General features: G+C 41.0%; 1 protein-coding gene across 8 annotated transcripts in view; it reads left to right on the top strand.

Moving 5' to 3' along the window:
- Window positions 1-14,184, top strand: part of LOC109898110 (forkhead box protein P1-B) — a 241,197-nt gene that overhangs the window by 681 nt on the left and 226,332 nt on the right. The window lies entirely within an intron of this gene.

Here is a 14,184-nt window from a genome sequence, read left to right on the forward strand (position 1 = left end):
TAATAAACAACACCAATAATATGACATGAGAGCTGAAATTCTGTGTAATGTATTGTGCTATGCGCTGCAAACCGTGTATACTCTTCGAAAGGCTCAGTGATACAGCGTTAGAAGAGACACTGCATTTGCTACTTTTCTAGAAGTTAGGTCGGTAGTTGTTGCTCACTTATTTTCTCATGTTTGTGACCCCGGGTAAATATCCTTTAACACAAGATCAAGTAAGAAGTGCAAGTTATACTTTGTGAAACCATGCTCTTGGTATACTCCGTGTATACACTTTGTAACTCAACATGAGTTTATTGAATGGAGAGAGGAAGTTTAGTGCGGTGATTTCTTTGGACCAAAATCAGGGATAAGGTGCTTTTCCCCACGTGGTACCTTCCACAAACTCTTCAAGAAGGACCAGACTCACTGTAGATTCACATTTTGACACATGATTATTTCTTATGATTACATAGTGGGAAGCAACATTTTTGATAGTTCAATCATGTGAATTTATATAATCAAATATGTACCAAGATTTGGTAGTTACTGTAGCACCTGCATGTCTGTAGACCTCTCTCATAATTGCAAATCACTATAATAATGTTATAATATTATTATAACGTCATTATAGTGAACTACAATTGTATTGAATACTGGTTTTATACTCTAAGCATCTCTAAGCATATTTTCTAGACTTTTATTATTCGCTACAAGTACTATCCCACTTTGTTGACTTGTTAGTGGTTGGAGGCTGAAAGTTTGACAACACTTTCTTGATTGGGTTTGGGTTGTAGTAGATTAGGCTATGCATCTTTATTTGCAAGGAGATATTCCACCGCACCACCTAATGCGAGGCCCATCACCTTCTGGCATGGTGAAATTACAACATGAACTGATAAATGACTTATGTTTTCTGTACAACAAATACCCTATCTACTATAGTATTTTGATCTCTTAACATAATATAATTAGGTAATTAAATGTAATGAACTAACGTAGATAAATTAACACTTTTAGTTTGTTTGCACTTTATAATGTCATGTATTTTTTAAGTGTCTTCAGTTATTACACTATTTTGTATTATATTCTATTATTTACTATAATTTTTTTTTACTATATTAAATAATCATTATTGCAAATAAAATAACTAGGCCCACAAACTATAACCTGCAGACAGGGTGTATTATAATTTGTGAATAATTGTTGAAATATACTGAGCATGATTTGTTTCCCTAAGCTAAGAGGGAACACAACAAGCACACAACAGTTAGATATTAATAAAGAATCTGAACCGAATCTGCAGCTGGCACCATTGGAGCTAAAGCTATCTAAAAAATAAAAGGCAACTGCAGCTTTAACATCTATCATTGGCAGAGCTCCCTCTTCGTTGGTCTTTGGATTAGTCATTGTCTGAGGAAAAAAAAAACTTTTTGTAGGAGAAGTAAAGTAAACAGCCTCCAACAAGTGAACCTTGACAACCCAGATTAAGGAAAACATTGAAGATCAAACAGTGCTGCTGCTGGGCTGTTGTCATGATCTGCCTGAGAGAGAGCTACAGACTATTTGAACAGGCACTGGGGTTTGTGTGCTCACTTATGCAGAAATGAACCTTCGCAAATGCTGACCCAGGTTTAAAAAGCACAGGGTGAACTTTCTTTGCAACTTTCCAGCCCTGGTGTTTAACACAGCCAGTGTCCAGAGAGCCCCAGCCTTTGTTCTCCTGCTGATTCTTCAACCCATGACAAGCATGGCAGGAACACACTAACCATGTCCTCTCAAACTGCTTTACACCAGACCAAACTACAGTACTTTCTCTGCCCCTTATTGCAACTGAAAAAGCAGGTAAAAAATATTACAATTGAGACAGGCTAGTGTTATGCAGAGTTATGACTTAGCTTCATTGAATTCCTATTCAATCCATAATGTTCTTTTGTGTTTTAAAAGTCCATATTTTCAGTTTGGCCTCTTCAATACATACACAGGCATTTTTGGGGGGTTCTCTTTTTGGAGAGTTGTGGCTAACTTGGTGAGAAAGTAAATCAGCCACTCATGCAATCAGTCTGAGGAGGACTCCCATCCCAGAGTGGACAGGCTTGCTCTTTCATCTGAGGGTTCACTATTTGTGAACACACACTGAAATGCCCAGTGCTGGGTATGGAGTGCCTGTAAACTGACTGTGCCCTCGCTCAATGATAATAATAGTTATTTTTGTCCCAATGTGGGAATGAGGTTTCACACTACGTAGAGTTTCCAGACTAGGACTGGTATTAGGGTATTTGCTTGATTTATCTTGTAATTAATGCTTAATACAGATTACAATAATTTAAAGTGGTACCACTTATGAATAACTTTCCCTATGTATCTTGTGTATTTATCATCATCTCACTGTCGGAATATTCACACCATGAATTTCTCATGTGACTCACACATTTGTGACTCACACATTAAGATTGGTCTTAAATGTACAGGAAAGGCTTAGAGAATGAATAGTGGGATCCTAAGTAGCACAACTGTGATAGGTAGACCTACAGTATTAAATAGTATGCTATTGCATTTTAATGGAATGGCTAACAAAGGGAAGCAGGATAATATTTGCAGGGTACAGGTTAGTGTGTCCCACCCCCTGTGGCGTGCCCAGGCAGCTGTTGCCTCTGCGCCGTGCCCCTGGCACACTGTGCTCTCCATGCCAGACTGCCAGGCCATTGGTCAGGGAGTGGACGGCTTTAGGTGAGCTAGGAACGACTCCTCTGTCTCCATGGAGACTGCACACGCTCAGGGCAGCCATTAACTCAGCCAACCATTAATTAATGTCTTCCTCTGTCATCTGTCCTTAATAAAGGGAGGAAGGTTGACAAAATGTCACTGGTAACAAGGGAAAGAAAGGAAGTGTGCAATTACTATCAACTAATTATTCATAATTAATTGATTATCATTGCGTGATAAAGAAAGAAGTTGGTTGGCTTTAGTCTAACAAAATTGTAGATATAAAAAATGAGTTATTTTAGACTGGACATATGAATTTAGTTTATTTCACGCATTTTTTTTTCACTGCATAGATTTTTTTGGGAAGTCATTAGCTGCTATTTTGTTACCAGTTGCCAGTTTAGTTTGTATATCATTACATTTCATGTATATTTCATAGTGATGATTTTTTTTTGACTATTTTCTTTTGACTATATTATATCGATTCTATGACTCCAAGTATCGATTCTCATTTTGCTAGGTAGTTAACGTTAGCTAGCGCTTGTTGGCTGTACCTGTGCCAGAACGCAGGTATTTCTCCATCTCTAACTTGTTCTGTCTTCTTTTTAAATGGTGAGCCAACGTGATTTTAGCACTTTTATTTCCATGTCTGATCAAAACGTGTTTCCTCATGGCTCTCTCTCTTGTCCTTCTGCAGCAGACATGGCGAGCAATATGTTTGGAACATCGAATCGCAACAAAATTGCAGTATTGAATCGCAATTGATATATAATCATCAGAATCGTGAGAATCACAATACATATCATATCGGCAACTAAGTATTGTGATAATATTGTATCATGAGGTCCCTGGCAATTCTCAGCCCTAATATTTAATCTTATACTGTACATCAGGGGTTACCAATATTCTTTGTCCTGTGTCCGCATTTTGAAATATAAAAAACTAAATTGGGACTCCACCATATAAAAAAAGGGATGGAATCAACAGCCAATGTTACATTTTTTATTTAGGGCTGTGGCAGTCTATTACAAATAAGTCTGACAGGACTTCAATCTGAAGGAAGTATTGTTTGAAGTGACTAAAATGTATTAGAAAGGTATTGGGAAGTTCAGAAGATCATCAGGCAATAATTGTGTATGATCATCTGTCTAGAAAAGAACACCATCATTGGCTTTAAATGATAATATTATTCTCCCCCCCAGGCTGATTTGGTTCCAGTCCTGTCCACTCTGTTCTAACGAGTCATGTGCAGCTTTTGAGCATTTTAGAGGGAAACAGAAGACATACTTGTTCCAAGGGTCATAATAGCTTATAGGTTCAACTGTTCAAAAGTTAGAGCCACAGTGTTTAAGCTGCAGTCATTTAACTGTGGCGCTGCGCCACTGCAAAATCATTGCCACCATGCTAAACAAAACAAGTAATGATTAGAAAAATCTGGCAACCCCATAGTAGAATAGTTTATCTAGTTACCTAGTCGGCTTGTTGTTGTGTGTTCTATGCGAGATAAATATTCCTCTCGAGGCGCATTCAAGTTACGAGTGCCATAGGGAATGAAACATGCATTCTGACAAGCAGTCAATCCACAATAATTCTTGCAATCGTGGAGAAAAACAGCAGTTTTAAAGACATAAGTTAAAAAGAGGGCAATCACAGCTTTCCATTCCTACTTTATTTATTTCTCAACTCCTAAATATGTGCAAACTGCACCATTTTAAACCCAGAGTTTTTAGCAGGGTCATGGTTAAGCACTTTACTGCTCTGCAATTTGCTGTGAGTGCATAGGGGAGAGTGGGGCTAAATGTAACACGGGTCAATTGTAGGGTAACTGGGTAAAACGTCACCCTACCTCAAAATAATTTTATGGAATCAACAGCCAATGTTACATGTTTTATTTGGGGCTATGGCAGTCTATTACAAATAAGTCTGACAGATCTTCAATCTAAGGGAAGTATGGTTTGAAGTGACAAAAACATATTGGAAAGGTATTGGAAAGTTCAGAAGATCATCAGGCAATAATTGTGTATGATCATCTGTGTAGAAAAGAACACCATCATTGCATTCAATGGTAATTGGGGAGTGACTTGAGATAGATTACATTTTTTGTTGAGCAAGAGTTGTGGCAACATTAAGTGGTTTCTGTGAGAAGTACAGGAGGCATGTTACACCGGGTGGCTGGTTATCCTAATGTAGGCCTACCTTATATTCACTGTATTTATGCACGTTTTTGGGGACATGAAATTCATCAATAGGATGCTAACTAGTTCAAATATTACATTTGCGATCTAGCTAATGATTAGCCCAATAGGGTAAATGCAGATAGGCAACCCCATGCTTCAGTCTATTTATTTATAGCCACAATGCTCCATTAGTTGGGCTACAGGTGATAATGCTTATTGCTAATAGGATACCTGATAATATGGACCATACATAGGCTATATGCATGGTCCAATATGTTAAAATAATTTAAACTAAGAATAATATGTTATTGGGCTAATTTCTGGAGATGGAAATTATATTTTAGATGGTGTCAGCAATATTTTATTTTCATTCATTTTGGAATAGAATGTCCTTTTAAAAAGTCAACAGAACTGAGCTTTTCAGACCTTCATTTTGGGGTAACCCCAAAAATGGGGGCAGGACCTCCCCTTCAACTGCACCCACCCCCTCCCTGCGACCTTTTCCCCCCACTGCTACACATTTTTCCAGAGGAAACACTGTAGAGCCATATACAGTGCCTTGCGAAAGTATTCGGCCCCCTTGAACTTTGCGACCTTTTGCCACATTTCAGGCTTCAAACATAAAGATATAAAACTGTATTTTTTTGTGAAGAATCAACAACAAGTGGGACACAATCATGAAGTGGAACAACATTTATTGGATATTTCAAACTTTTTTAACAAATCAAAAACTGAAAAATTGGGCGTGCAAAATTATTCAGCCCCTTTACTTTCAGTGCAGCAAACTCTCTCCAGAAGTTCAGTGAGGATCTCTGAATGATCCAATGTTGACCTAAATGACTAATGATGATAAATACAATCCACCTGTGTGTAATCAAGTCTCCGTATAAATGCACCTGCACTGTGATAGTCTTAGAGGTCCGTTAAAAGCGCAGAGAGCATCATGAAGAACAAGGAACACACCAGACAGGTCCGAGATACTGTTGTGAAGAAGTTTAAAGCCGGATTTGGATACAAAACGATTTCCCAAGCTTTAAACATCCCAATGAGCACTGTGCAAGCGATAATATTGAAATGGAAGGAGTATCAGACCACTGCAAATCTACCAAGACCTGGCCGTCCCTCTAAACTTTCAGCTCATACAAGGAGAAGACTGATCAGAGATGCAGCCAAGAGGCCCATGATCACTCTGGATGAACTGCAGAGATCTACAGCTGAGGTGGGAGACTCTGTCCATAGGACAACAATCAGTCGTATATTGCACAAATCTGGCCTTTATGGAAGAGTGGCAAGAAGAAAGCCATTTCTTAAAGATATCCATAAAAAGTGTCGTTTAAAGTTTGCCACAAGCCACCTGGGAGACACACCAAATATGTGGAAGAAGGTGCTCAGGTCAGATTAAACCAAAATTGAACTTTTTGGCAACAATGCAAAACGTTATGTTTGGCGTAAAAGCAACACAGCTCATCACCCTGAACACACCATCCCCACTGTCAAACATGGTGGTGGCAGCATCATGGTTTGGGCCTGCTTTTCTTCAGCAGGGACAGGGAAGATGGTTAAAATTGATGGGAAGATGGATGGAGCCAAATACAGGACCATTCTGGAAGAAAACCTGATGGAGTCTGCAAAAGACCTGAGACTGGGACGGAGATTTGTCTTCCAACAAGACAATGATCCAAAACATAAAGCAAAATCTACAATGGAATGGTTCAAAAATAAACATATCCAGGTGTTAGAATGGCCAAGTCAAAGTCCAGACCTGAATCCAATCGAGAATCTGTGGAAAGAACTGAAAACTGCTGTTCACAAATGCTCTCCATCCAACCTCACTGAGCTCGAGCTGTTTTGCAAGGAGGAATGGGAAAAAATGTCAGTCTCTCGATGTGCAAAACTGATAGAGACATACCCCAAGCGACTTACAGCTGTAATCGCAGCAAAAGGTGGCGCTACAAAGTATTAACTTAAGGGGGCTGAATAATTTTGCACGCCCAATTTTTCAGTTTTTGATTTGTTAAAAAAGTTTGAAATATCCAATAAATGTCGTTCCACTTCATGATTGTGTCCCACTTGTTGTTGATTCTTCACAAAAAAATAAAGTTTTATATCTTTATGTTTGAAGCCTGAAATGTGGCAAAAGGTCGCAAAGTTCAAGGGGGCCGAATACTTTCGCAAGGCACTGTATGTAGGAAGAAAACAGAAACCGCTCTGTTTGTCTCAATCGCATTTGGCTGATATCGGAGGTTACTCATGTAACTGTGGTTCTCTGAACCAAGCAACACATTTTCAGAGTTTCTCTCGCAACTTCATTTTCAAATCAGGCGAACCCTAGTTTGGGAAACACTGCATCACATCATACAGGCTTCTCTTTTATTTAGTTTTGGTGGATGCCCAACTGAGACAATTATTTTGTTACACTTGCTTATCATCAATAATCAATTAAAAGGAGATTTAAAAAATCAGTTCACTTACATACTAGAATGGAAGACTATTAATGAAAGAGCCGTTTCAATGTGTCTACGGCTGAAAACTCTACTCTCTGTAGTAGTGTCGGTTTGCATTGAGATGTGAAAACTTCACAGGAGTGTGTAGGAGTAGATAGCATAGTGACTGAGTGAAACCTTACTTTCAGGCTTAATCTACTCATAAAGAAAGCAAATGCCAGTGCAAATCTCAACACCTCTCACATATATTAAAATATGTACATCATCATTGCTGTTTTTTTCCACACATTTTGCTGTAGCGCTGACTAGCCTAGTCAAACCTCGATGGGCATCTGAGATGTAAGATATATTTAAAGATTGCTAGGATTGCATCAGTTTTTAAGGCCCAGTGCAGTCAAAAATGTGATTTTCCTGTGTTTTATATATATTTCCACACTATGAGGTTGGAGTAATACTGTGAAATTATGATAATGCCCTTTTAGTGTAAGAGCTGTTTGAAAAGACAGGCAGACATTTTGTTTGTATTATTATAATTTAATTTTTTCCCCCCAATTACATGGTGTCCAATTGGTAGTTACAGTCTTGTCCCATCACTACAACTCCTGTACGGACTCGGGAGAGGCGAAGGTTGACCCATGCATCCTCTGAAACACGACCCTGCCAAGCTGCACTGCTTCTTGACACTCTGCTGGCTTAACCTGGAAGCCTGGAAGCCAGTCACACCAATGCCAGTCACACCAATGTGTCGGAGGAAACACTGGCGACCCTGACAGCGTGCATGTGCCCGGTCCGCCACAGGAGTCGCTAGAGCGCGATGGAACAAGGAAATCCCGGCTGGCAAACCCTCCCCAAACGCAGGTGCGACACAGCCAGGGATCAAACCCGGATCTGTAGTGACGCCTCAAGCACCGCAGTGCCTTAGACCGCTGCGCCACTCGGGAGGCAAGGCCACCTGAAATGTAAGCATTTTTTGGTGGGATGGAGTTTTAGCCTGCCTGGTAACAACACCAGGCGGTAAATTAGTTAATGTTAGACCGATAAGAAATAGAGTTCATAACCTCTCTGGACCATTAATGCATTGGTTACAATTGTCATGATTCCAATCCAAAGTGACCGTCTGGTGGGCATACTGTAGTATACCTCTTCCATAGTGGAGAATGGAGATGTGCCCCCCCAGGCCAGAGCTCAGGCCAGCATATCCATGTCTGACCCATCATCTGCAGACCTGGGCTGATTGGAATAGGACTCAGATTATGTTCTGAATTGGCCCGATTGTCACAGTTCCCTCTCTGCCAGCTGTGGGGTTGACAGATGAACTGAGGCGGGATCAGACCCTTGGGTGGGTTTCTCCTTGATCAAGGGGTCCACAGTCAGGAGCCATACATGTTAAGGGAGGGAACCTCACAACACTGCTCCCAGTGGTGAGACATTCTAGGCATGTGACTTTTAAAAAGTATGCCCCCTCTGATATCCAGAGATATTCTCTTAATTTCTCGTTACTGAACAGATCTAGATGTTTCTGTAATGTTCTGTTACACTATTTATCTGTGTGTTTTCCATGCAGGTTGTAGTGGTCACATGTGATGATATGCACTCATAGCCAATGTTAAGTATTTCATGTGATATGTGCACTGATGTGTGCTGTGGTGGCACATGTCCTTATTCCCAGGCTTCTTGGCTGGTAATGAGTCTACACTCTTACCTATCTTGAACCTAAAAGGGTTCTTCGGCTGTCTCCTTTGAAGAATCCTTATTGGTTCCAGGTAGAAGAACCCTTTTGGTTCCAGGTAAAAACCCTTTTGGGTTCCAGGTAGAACCCTTTACACAGAGGGTTGGGCGGTATCCAGATTTTTCATATCGTTATACTGCCCTCTCATCCTTTGATTCATGGTATTACTGTCGTAGTACACAAAGGGGTGCTAAAAACCTCAAAATTGCCCATTGGGCGTCTATTACCAGAATGTTAACAAAACATTAGCACAAACTTCTAGCGAATTTCAATAGAGGCTGCTAGCAAAATATGCTAATGAGCACAAATAAAAATAAACTAATTGAAAAGACAGGCAATCCAGCTCATAAAGTTATACAAGTATATGTAGTAGCTACCGAATGTGTTTTTTGTTGAGTTTGGACATTTACAAGCGAATGTGACACTGGAGTCGCTAGGACAACGGCCTTGCCTGCTCTGCTTGGAGAATAGGGGGGAGGAGATGGGCCGAGAACAGAGAGGAGAAATCAAGATAGCAGCAGTGGCAGCTGTACAGATAACTACTCCAAAGCGCTTTGACTTCTCAAAAAACTGTAGAAATCTAACACTATATGATGCCCCGTCTCAGCTAACTAGCAAGTTAAACCAAATACCCAGCTGGACTCCCGCTTTATCCCATTGTGCTATTTACAAACAAAGACGTGACTGACTCAACTGTTCTGGGGAACTACGGTAAGCTTCATAATGTAAAATTATGTGACAGGTGAAATGAAGAACCCAATCTGCTTTATCTCCTAACGTCTTGCACAAGTTGACTACAGATAAGAACTTAAGAAATAGTTTCAACGGTATTGACAGTATTGAAAAACCTACCCATGTTTTTTTCTTTCAAATACCTTGGTATACAGAATATATGGTAATCCGCCCAAGCCTAGTTCTACCTGAAATAAAAAAGGGTTCTCCTATGGGGACAGCCGAAGAACCGTTTTGGAACCCTTTTTTCTAAGAGTGTAGAGACACTTCTCCAGGTGAAGGTTCTCCTATGCCTGTTTTCCCTGTTGAGTAGTGGCCTTGGCCCCTGCTTGCTGCTCTTCTCAGTGACTGAATGCTTGGGAGGGACACTTATGCCCTTTGTCTCTGTGCAGGTTTCAAGGTCCAGATAAGTTGGACCTGAGGCATGCTCCCTATACCAGTGGCCGGATCATGCTGACTTGTCACCATGTGGCCTATATGGAACTTGAGTCTTTAGAATCGCTGCTGAGCCAGTTGAGATGGGCTGTTTTGAAGTGGACAAAGGTGGAACTTGACTATATACTCATAATTTTCTGGGCTGGCTAATGTACGGAACCCTATTTTGGTATTTGAAGCACAAGCTCATTTTGTCTTGCCCATGTTTTTGCAAGAATGCACTATTTACTGAAATTCAGATTTTTGGGGGGACAATTTCGCCAGCAAAATATCTCCAACTTTGCTTGGAGATACCTGCACTCCCTTCTGGGTGTTTCACAGGTAGGCCTAAGCAGCAAACAGTTTTAGGCAGACATCAGGGGCCCAGCCATATGCTATAATCTGTGTTCTGCTGCCAGGCGAGACCACCTCTACACCTGTTTCTCTCAGCTGGCCTGTGTGTGTGGTGTGTGTGTGTTTGTACGTGTAGGCACGTGTATGTATGAGGTCTCTTGCCTTTACCTTAAGGTCTTTGCCTATTGGACAACAGTCCTTTTCATCATACTGATGCTTCCTCACTACTCTGGGATCTGCTATGCTGCCTGTCAGTGAGAATTAACAACACCCAAACATAAGCAGTAATGCCTCCTTCAGAACACCAGAAACACTAGTTGTATGTAGCTATAGTATTTCTCACCACATGTGCATTAAGGCCTAGGGAGCAGAGCATCTCTATGGGAGCCAGCCTCAGCCTTGGCGTCTTTGGTGTATTCTCACTTGGCAGCCTCTCCCTGACAAGAAACATAATATGGCAGGGTCTGCTCTTCCATCACCAGTGCTGGGCGGAAAGTTTCTGTGCTTTGATCATGTTTTAGGCGCATCGCTCCAGCTTAGCCCTGCCACTCACGATGTGATAAGCCATCAGAGTACTCAGATCTGAGCCGGCAGCACTGTGGGCTTGAGGAGAGACGGGAGTGTGTATGCAGACGGGGAGAGCAGCAATGCAAATTTTGTTGACAGTTTGTTAATGCACTCTTTCTCTCTGCCTTTGAATTAAACAATGTTCTCCCTTGCTCTCCTTCTCTCCTCTCAAGAAAAGGACCTGTTTTATTTGAACTACTACTTTGAGATTGAACAACACTGTTATTGCCATGTTTCCCGGCACCATGTTCACAATTAAAACACCTTTAATTAGAGGTGAATATTAATTACCTTATCAGAGCATGTTTTTAACGATTGAGCAAAATTATGCACATTGAAATGTTCTAAGTAAACGAAACTGATGTAACTTCACTTTGAAGTTGAACGTCCCCTTTTTGTCTAGTCTTCTTCTGCATTAGATGTTAGTACTTAAAACATGGTTTAGAACCCTGATTAAAATATGCTGCTCTTAATTGACTGGTTGTTGCTTATTTATTTGATATGTATTTACCAGCTGGGTGGTAATAGGGGAGCTATAATTATCAGAGATACACTGCTCTCTAGGAGAGGATCAATTACTCTGATGAACACAGATGAAAGTCTGGAGGTTGCTGTTACAAATATTTTGTCTCTGTAAGGTACCAGTGGAAGACAGTAGAACAGGATCATTGTCCTATATCCCTCGCTGTGGTACACCACAACGTGGTGCAATTTGGGCAGTACTGTAAAAATGTTAATTGTTGTCTTATTATTAGTTATACATTTGACAATGTCTGAGATGGAGAGCTACGTCAAGTAAAGATGTTACACATTAAGGTATTTGATGGACAGACAAGTCAACATCTTGACTACTAGTTTGATTTACTGGGTCAAATAGGATCTCTCCCTCATTGAAACAGTTATCAAAAGAATAACTGTGTGGATGGTTTACAGCTCCCCCTTCACTAGGCTTACAGTAGGCTGAAACATAACCATGGTGCTCAAGGCTGGTGATTGTGGAGGGCCTTGAGGATTTAGAGCTTCTCATGAGGACACATTACCTTTGTAGATAATAGCTTTGTTAACCTAGATTCATGACTAGAGTCCCTTGAATGTTGAGTTGAAACATACAATATTGCACATTGAAAGGAAAGGCGTTAACGTAAATGAAATCGTACGATTGTGGTTTGTCCAAAAAACATAGTAGACGAATAGATGATGAGGGTGACTTCTGTTACCTCGATGACTCAGATGACCTGAGAATGGGGGAATTATTTTCTCTCTTCGCTCTCTATCTCTCTCTCTCTCTATTCTTTTTCTGTGTTACACACACACATATTCTCAACCCTGTTTGTGTTAAAGCTGCTGTTTAATCGCCCAGTCTCCCAGTTGATCCCCTGATATTGTTGTTGTTTACCTGTGTTGGTTGGAGTGTGTGACTTGTATTTGCCCAAGCTCCTTGGAGGGAGTTTGTTTTTGTTCTCAGTGTTGTGAACAGGGTGGGGCTCCTTTCCCCAACCACTCAGAGAGAGAGAGATGCTTATTTTCTCAGGTGCTATTTTTTGTTTATTAGTTTGGTCAATAGACTTGCTCAGATGGAATTACGTGTTGGAAGGGATATTTAGCTGACTGTTTGTTTTGGTTCTTGGATGGAGGCACATTTATCATAACCATGGTTCATGATGTATAGTATGGTCTGGGTAATAGGGGTTGAGCAATGAGCACTCATGCAGCGGCTAAGAAGTAATCATGTACACATAAGTGGAGGAGCACTCAATAAAGAAATTCAGTTTTGCCACAAGTTGGAGCCTTCACATACAGTAGGAATATACACTGAGTATACCAAACATTAGGAACACTTTCCTAATATTGAGTTGCACCCCCCCCTTTTGCCCTCAGAACAGCCTCAATTCATTGGGGCATGGACTCCACAAGGTGTTGAAAGCGTTCCACAGGGATGCTGGCCCATGTTGGCTACAATGCTTCCCACAGTTGTGTAGAGTTGGCTGGATGCCCTTTGGGTGGTGGACTATTTTTGATTCACACAGGAAACCGGTGCACCTGGCACCTACTACCATACCCTGTTCAAAGGCACTTACTGTAGATGTGCCTATGTGTTTTAATCAAATCAACTATATGCACTGAGCTTGTCTGATGCTTTAGGAACACTGTTTGATTAAATAATTAAGACACACAAATGACTAGAAGGAGGCCGACCGCAATTGATTTGATTGTGCTCAGACTTGGTGGGCTGTGTTAAAACACAATGACAGCGAGTGACTGTGTGACTAGCATCTGTTGTCTCCCTCTCCTCCCTGCTGCAGTCACCACCACAGAACTTCAACAGTGTTTATAGTGTTGTCTCCCTCTCCTCCCTGCTGCAGTCACCACCACAGAACATCAACAGTGTTTATAGTGTTGTCTCCCTCTCCTCCCTGCTGCAGTCACCACCACAGAACATCAACAGTGTTTATAGTGTTGTCTCCCTCTCCTCCCTGCTGCAGTCACCACCACAGAACATCAACAGTGTTTATAGTGTTGTCTCCCTCTCCTCCCTGCTGCAGTCACCACCACAGAACATCAACAGTGTTTATAGTGTTGTCTCCCTCTCCTCCCTGCTGCAGTCACCACCACAGAACATCAACAGTGTTTATAGTGTTGTCTCCCTCTCCTCCCTGCTGCAGTCACCACCACAGAACTTCAACAGTGTTTATTGCGCTGTCGATGTTGCTGAAGCTACAACATAATTTCTGCCATTTCTGACTGAAAAGTTCTGTAACCGAAATCCCTCATTTGTTTAGGAAACAATTCCCTATTCCCTCAACACTTTCTCTCCTTACGTGACACATGTATGCATCACATGCACGTGACCAATAGGGTCTGACTTATATATAGTACACTGCTCAAAAAAATAAAGGGAACACTTAAACAACACAATGTAACTCCAAGTCAATCACACTTCTGTGAAATCAAACTGTCCACTTAGGAAGCAACACTGATTGACAATACATTTCACATGCGGTTGTGCAAGTGGAATAGACAACAGGTGGAAATTATAGGCAATTAGCAACACACCCCCAATAAAGGAGTGGTTCTGCAG

The sequence above is a fragment of the Oncorhynchus kisutch genome, linkage group LG1 (assembly GCF_002021735.2).
Source record: "Oncorhynchus kisutch isolate 150728-3 linkage group LG1, Okis_V2, whole genome shotgun sequence".
Taxonomy (NCBI): domain Eukaryota; kingdom Metazoa; phylum Chordata; class Actinopteri; order Salmoniformes; family Salmonidae; genus Oncorhynchus; species Oncorhynchus kisutch.